Below are 8,063 nucleotides of genomic sequence, written 5' to 3' on the forward strand. Positions count from 1 at the left end.
ATTCTGCCAAGACTTTACCAGATAAGCTTGTGATGGCCTGTCCTGTCCAGACCACACCTTGTTAACCTTGTATCATCCAGGCCTCCAGCCTGCCCCAGGGACTCTGAAACAACTTCCAGCCCTGAGGCGGGTACCAGCCAAACTCCAGCATGCACTGTGGAGCCTCCAGTCTGCCCTGAGGAAGCTGCCTTCCAACTCCTGCCTGAAGAGATTAATACTGTGGCTCCAGAAGAAAATGCAAAGAAATGCCCTGAAGCCAGTAGCTTGCAAGGCATTTCTAATCCTTCTTCTTAACCACCCTCACACCTCTCTTGTTTTTGTCTTTGAGACCTATTACTAGACTAAAATCACAACAAGGTGAAATACAAAGTGTGACCCATGAGGATGTAAGGTATACTCAGAAAGAACTGCATGAGTTTTCCAACATATAGAGACAGAAATCAGGGGAATATGTGTGGGAATGAATATTAAGGGTATGCGATAATGGTAGAAGGAATATAAAGTTGGATTAGGCTGAATTTATTGATATGGGTCCACTAAGCAGAAAATTCTGTATTCAGTGCTGTAGCTGGAGGGCTTAGAAAGGGCTCTAACAGATTGTTTGGGTGGCTGACTGAAAACTGAACCAACAGATTGCCTAGCATGTCTGAGGTTGAGATGCCCAATTTGCCCTGGTATAGAGTAGAAGAGGGAATTCAAAGACTTAGGGAGATTGGAATGCTAGAATGGATTTACCATTTGAGAGCTGCCCACCCACCCCAGGAAGGTCCACAGGCACACCTTTAATGAGGACTGTGAGAAATAAATTTGTAAGGGTGTCTCCACCTTCCCTGAAGAGCTCCGTGGTTGTTCTTCTCTGTAGTCCAGATATTACTGTAGGGAGGGTTGTTAAGGAATTAGAATCCTTAAACATTATGGGTATGATCAGTTGTCGGTCTGGTAAAAGTATAGTATCAGCAGTTAATTGCCAAAGCCAAGGTGGGCGTGGCTACTGCAATGAAAGGCAGATTCAAAAAAGCACTCAAAATAGTCTGAGTTGCATAGAATTATAGCATTGGCTAATACATCATGGGGTACTTAGAAGTGACATAGATGGGCACTGTAATAAATTTCTTCAGTATCTTTATAAACAGAAGAGTTCTAAGTGAAGTGAACAAAATCCTAACTCAAATTACAAACACAAAGAATCATGGCCCCTTGGTCCTATCCCTGACTTGAGACAGTTTACAGACACAGAGTCCCTTGAATGAGGAGAAGGTCAGGTCTCCTTGGGGAAGGCTGTTAACATGCCCAAAATTTGTACTGTTAATTTTCCTCCCACCTTTCCCCAAGGAGATCTACAGCTGTTTACCAGAGTAATTGTGCACTGGGGAAAAGGAAATGATCAGACATTTTGGGGATTATTAGACACTGGCTCAGAAGTGACATTAATTCCCGGAGACCCAAAACATCACTGTGGTCCACCAGTCAGAGTAGGGGCTTATGGAGGTCAGGTGATTAATGGAGTTTTAGCTCAGGTCCATCTCACAGTTAGTCCAGTAGGTCCCTGAACCCATTCTGTGGTTATTTCCCCAGCTCCAGGATGCATAATTGAAATAGGCATACTCAGTAACTGGCAGAATCCCCACATTGAATCCCTGGCTTTTGGAGTGAGGGCTATTATGGTTGGAAAGGCCAAGTGGAAGCCACTAGAACTGCCTCTATCTATCTGGCAAAATAGTAAACCCAAAGCAGTACTGGATTCCTGGAGGGACTGCAGAAATTAATGTCCCCATTAAGGATTTGAAGAATGCAGGGTGGTGATTCCCATCACATCCCCATTCAACTCTCCTAGTTGGCCTGTACGAAAAACAGATGGATCTTGGAGGATGACAGTAGATTATCGTAAACTTAACCAGGTGGTGACTCCAATTGCAGCTGCTGTCCCAGATGTGGTATCATTGCTTGAGCAAATCTATATGCCCCCTGGTACCTGGTATGCAGCTGTTGATTTGGCAAATGCCTTTTTCTCAATTGTTATTAGTAAGGACCAGCAGAAACAGTTTGCTTTCAGCTGGCAAGGCCAGCAGGATACCTTCACTGTCCTGCTTCAGGAGTATATCAACTCTATGTCATAATATTGTCCTCAAGGATCTTGATCATCTCTCCCTCTCACAAGACATTACACTGGTTCATTATATTGATGATACCATGTTGATAGTACCTAGTGAGCAAGAAGTAGCAAAGACTCTAGACTTATTAGTAAGGCATTTGCATGAGAGAAGATGAGAGATGAATCAAACCAAAATACAGGGTCCCTCTACTTCAGTGAAATTTCTAGGTGTCCAGATGTATGGGGCATGTCGAGATAGCCCTTTTAAACTGAAGGATAAGCTGTTGCATCTAGCCCCTCCTGTCACCAGAAAAGAGGCACAACACTTATTTGGTCTCTTTGGATTTTGGAGACAGTACATTCCTCATTTGGGTTTGCTACTCCAACCCATTTACCAGGTGACCAGAAAAGTTGCTAGATTTGACTGGGGACTGGAACAAGAAGAGGATCTGCAACAGTACCAGGATGCTGTGCAAACAGCATTACCACTTGGACCATATGATCCAGCAGATCCAATGGTGCTGGAAGTTTCAGTGGCAAATAGAGATGCTGTCTGGAGCCTTTGGCAAGCCCCTATAGGAGAAACACAACACAGATCCTTTGGATTTTGGAGCAAAGCCCTGTCATCCTCTGCAGATAAATCATCCCCTTTTGAGAAACAGCTTTTGGCCTGCTACTGGGCCTTAGTAGAGACTGAATTCTTAACCATGGGTGTAGCAGTTTGATATAATTGATGGATTCCAAAAAGAAATTTGGACTATGCTTGTAATTTAACCTGGGCATGACTGAGTTACGATTAGGGCATTGTGACCCCACCCCTTGGTGGGTGGGGACTCACAGATAAAAGGCATGGCGAAGAACAGAGTTGAGAGTTTTTAATGTTGGAGTTTTGATTTTGGAGTTTGATGCTGAAGACTTAAACTGGAGCCCTGGGGAGTAAGCTTATAGAGGAAAGAGAAGCCAGCCCCAGGAAGGAAGGAACCTTGAAGCCAGAGTAAAGCAAGCCCCAGGAACATAGGAACCCAGGAAGTCTGAAACCTCACAGACGTTGGCAGCCATCTTGCTCCAAATAGACTTTGGTGAGTGAAGTAATTTATGCTTTCTGGCCTGGTATCTGTAAGCTCCTTCCCCAAATAAACGCCCTTTATAACCAACCAATTTCTGGTGTTTTGCATCAGCACCCCTTTGGCTGACTAATACAGTGGACCATCAAGTTACCATGAGACCTGAGTTGCCTATCGTGAGCTGGGTACTGTCTGACCCACCAAACCATAAAGTTGGGTGTGCACAGCAGCACTCCATAATAAAGTGGAAGTGGAATATATGAGATAGGGCTCAAGCCAGTTGTGAAGACAGAAGGAGGAAGTTACGTGAGGAACTAGCCCAAATGCCCATGGTCACCACCCCTGCCATGTTACCTTCTCTTTCCCAGCCCACAGCTTTGGCCTCTTGGGGTGACCATTGCAATCAGTTGACTGAGAAAGAGAAAACTCCAGCTTGGTTTACAGATGGTTCTGCCTAATATGCAGGTACCACTTGAATGTGCACAGCTGCAGCACTGAAGCCCCTTTCTGGGACATCCCTGAAGACAGTGGTGAAAGCAAATTATCTCAGTGGGAGAACTTCAAACATTACACCTGGTTGTTCATTTTGCTTGGAAGAAGAAATGGCCAGAGGTGCATTTTTACACCGATTCATGGGCTGTTACCAATGGGTTAGCTGGATGGTGAGGGAATTGGATGGAACATGATTGGAAAATTGGTGACAAAGAGGTCTGGGGAAGAGGTATGTGGATAGACCATTTCGAGTGGGCAAAAAACATGAAAATATTTGTGTTCAATATGAATGTTCATGAGAGGGTGACTTCAGCAGAGGAAGCTTTTAATAATCAAGTGGATAAGATGACCTGCTCTGTGGCTAATGCTCAGCCTCTTTCCCCAGCCACTCCTGTCATTGCCCAATAGGCTCATGGAAAAAGTGGCCGTGAAGGTAGGGTTGGAGGTTTGCATGGGCCAGCTACACAGACTTCCCCGTACCAAGGCTGACATGGTTACAGCCACTGCTGAGTGCCCAATCTGCCAGCAGCAGACACCCACACTCACCCCTCAATATGGCACCATTCCTTGAGATGACCAGCCTGCTACCTTGTGGCAGGTTGATTATATTGGACCCCTTCCACCATGGAAGGGGCAGCAATTTGTTTTAATTGGAATAGACTCATACCCTGGATATGGTTTTGCATTTCCTGCATGCAATGCTTCTTCCAAAACCACCATCTGTGGAGTTACCATGCGTCTTATTTATCACCATGGCATTCCACACAGCATTGCTTCCAATCAAGGAACCCATTTCACAGCAAATGATGTGTGCGATTGGGCACATGCCCATGGAATTCACTGGTCTTACCATGTTCCCCATCACCAAGAAACAGCTGGATTGATAGAACAGTGGAATTGCCTTTTGAGGACTTAATTATGGCACCAACTAGGTGGTAATACCTTGCAGGGCTGAGGCAATGTTTCCAGGAGGCTGTGTATGCTTTAAACAGCATCCACTCTGTTGTGCTATTTCTCCCATAACCAGGATTCATGGGTCTAGGAATCAAGGGGTAGAAATGGGAGTGGCACCCCTCACTATTACCCCTAGTAGCCCACTAGGAAAATTTTTCCTTCCTGTCTCTGCAACCTCAAACTCTGCTGGTCGACCTGTTTTAGTCCCCAAAGAAGTTCTGTCACTAGGGAACACAACAATGATTCCATTGAACTGGAAGTTCAGACTTCCACCTGGACACTTTGGGATCCTCTTGCCTCTGAATCAACAGTCAAAGAAGGGAATTACTGTACTGGCTGGGGTGATTGTTCCTGTCTATGAAGGGGGAATACAACTGCATCTACATAATGGAGGTAAGGAAGCATTTGCCTGGAATACAGAAGATCCTCTAGAGCATCTCCTACTACTGCTAGGGTAGCATGTGAATGCATTCAAAATTATCTAATTCTGTATCCAAGTGTGCTTAGTTTTTAGAAGGCCAAATAAGTAATATAGGCTCTATATGCTTTAAATAATAAGTTAGGATGTAGACTCAATGTGTATTCAAAGTTACATCCAGAGGGAATATGGGTGATATGGTGGGTGATATGTTAATTCAAGCTTAGCTGGTATTCAAAGAAATGGCTAAACCTCTCCTGGTCCCCACCTCATATGTCTCTTATACAAAAATAACCTTGATCCCATACTCAGGGCTCAGTTATTTGGACAGGAGTCCCTGGGCTTGGCCAGTCATAATAAATTTTTCCTTCTCAAGACTATTCCTGAGTCCTGGCCTTCAATATGTGATCACTGAATCTCTCTGTTTCCACAACAGTGCCATGTTCTTTTATTAAAGTCAATGGAAAATTGCAACAATCCAATCCAAGCAGGGCTAACAATAGTCCAGAATCTTCAGGAATAAAGTTTGGGTCACCCTACCAGGCAAAGAACCATGGCCAGCTGAAGTGCTTGCTGAGAGTAATGGAAACATGGAATGGGTAGTGAATGATGGTAGTTATAAATATGAACTTCAGACATTTGGCCAGTTACAGAAATGAGGACTGTAATAGTCATGAATTTTTCTTCCTTGTTTCATTATGATGATGATTGTATATGTACACAAAATGAATTTCTTTGTCTTCTTCCCCAAAATTTTCCCTCAACATATAACAAGTTTTATTAGTTTCATGTCATGAGAGTGAATATTACTGAAGAACTTGTACCCTATTCTGTATGGAATTAATGTATTTTTGGTTGTACACAGGTGAGTTGAACACTGTTAGGTAGATATATATATGTGTGTGTATATATATATGTATATGTATATATATATGTATATATATGCATGTCTGTTATTGTTTTTACTTAGAGACTAAATATGGTTTAAGGTAATGTGTATGGTTGCCGAATTGACAAGGGGTGGACTGTGATGGTTAGGCTAATGTGTCAACGCAGCCAGGTAATTGTGCACAGTTGTTTGGTCAATCAAGTACTGGGCTAACTGTAATTCATGGGAATTTATGGACTTTAGTCACCATTGACTTTACTGCAGTGGTAAATCATAGGTAGCTGATTACAGTTACATCAATCAGGGAGATTGCCATCAGCAATGAGTGACACTTTAATCAATCAGTTGAATGCCTCATAAGGGGAAGTGATTCCAGCATTAAGAATTTCTCAGCTCATCTTTAGACAGCCAATATCTCCCAGAACTCAAGAACCTCTATTGGACTTTTCATTGCAGCCCCTGGTTGCAGCTGCCTGTGGAACTTGGACTTGTGCATCCCCACAGTCACATGAGAGACTCTGACAAAATATCTCTTACTTTCAACTGATATCTCTCATTGATACTGTTTCCTTAGAGAACCCTGACTAATACACCATATATGGAAAATACCAAACAATTCACAAGAAAATAATAAGCCCTATTAATGAGAATCATCAAAGTTTTGGGTCACAGGGTCAGCATACAAAAATCAGTTGTATTTCTATATAGAAGTAATGAATAATCCAAAATGGAAATTAAGAAAACAATTTCATCTAAAATTTCCATCTAAAATTATAAAATACCTAAAAGTTAATTTAACAAAAGAGCTGCAGAATTGTACACTGATAACTACTAACATTGCTAAGAGGTAAGACATTCCTTATTCATGGATTAGAAGATTTAATATTGTTAAGATCTACAGATTCAATATCATCTCTATCAAAATTCCAACAGCCTTCTTTGAAAATATGGAGAGGCTGATCATCAATTCCATAACGAGTAGCAAGGGTCCCCCAGTAGACAAAAGAATCTTGATTTTAAAAAGCTGATTTGGAAGTCTCAATCTTCCAAATTTCCAAATTTTCTACAAAGCTAAATAATCAAAACAATGTGGTAAAGGCGTAGGATAAAAATATGAATCTATGTAATAAAATAAAGAGTTCATAAATAATCCATATATCTAAAGTATATTCATTTTTGACTGGGGCAGTCAAGATCATCCAGTGAGGAATAAAGAGACTCTTCAACAAATGGTGCCAGGAGAATTGTATATCCACATTCAAAAAATGAAGTTAGGCTCTTATATTTTACATGTCTTACAAAACTTAACTCAAAATGGATTAATAACCTAAATATAAAAACTAAATCCATATCCATAGAACTCTTTGAAAAACACATAATGTAGAATCTTCATGACAATTTATTGGTAATGAATTATTAGATAGGACACAGAAAGCACAAACAATAACAACAAAAATTAGATTAATTGGACTTCATGATATTTAAAACCTTTCTGCATCAGAGGACATTATCAACTAAGTGAAAGACAATCTATAGAATGGGAGAATATACTTACAAATCATGTATCTGGTAAGAGTTTAATGTCCAATTCAACAACAAAAAAGACAAATGAGCCAAATTATAAAAACAGCAAAAGACTTGAATAGACATTCTCCAAAGAAATACACATGTCTAATAAACATATGGAAAAGATACTCAATATTATTGGCCATTAGGAAAATATGAATCAAAATTATAATGAGATACCTCCTTCATACCCATTATGATGGATATTATATTTACTTAAAAATAACAGAAAATTATAAATATTGCTGAAGAGGAGAGAAATTAGAACCCTTCTGCATTGCCAATGGGAGTGTAAATGGTGGATTTTCTGTGGAAGACAGTATTCTTGGCTCTGAAAAAAATTTAAGCAAAGAATTCTTACATTAAAAAAGAAGAAAGGGCTAAAAATGAAGATCTAAATTCACATCTGGAGGAACTAGAAAAGGAACAGCTAACTAATTCCAAACCAAGCTAAAGGATAGAAATAGGAAAGATCAGAGCACAAATAAATGAAATCATCAACAACAACAAAATAACAATAGAGAGAATTTTAAAAATCTAAATTTGGTTCTTTGAGGATATCAGTAAAATGACAAACCCTTAGCTAGA

At 40.7% G+C, this 8,063-nt stretch overlaps 1 pseudogene; it reads left to right on the plus strand.

Annotated features, from left to right (window-relative positions):
* Positions 1-1,286: 1,286 nt before the first annotated feature.
* LOC139440098 (uncharacterized) lies at positions 1,287-5,688 on the plus strand (annotated as a pseudogene).
* The last annotated feature ends 2,375 nt before the right edge of the window (positions 5,689-8,063 follow it).

Source organism: Dasypus novemcinctus, chromosome 2 (genome assembly GCF_030445035.2).
Source record: "Dasypus novemcinctus isolate mDasNov1 chromosome 2, mDasNov1.1.hap2, whole genome shotgun sequence".
Classification (NCBI taxonomy): domain Eukaryota; kingdom Metazoa; phylum Chordata; class Mammalia; order Cingulata; family Dasypodidae; genus Dasypus; species Dasypus novemcinctus.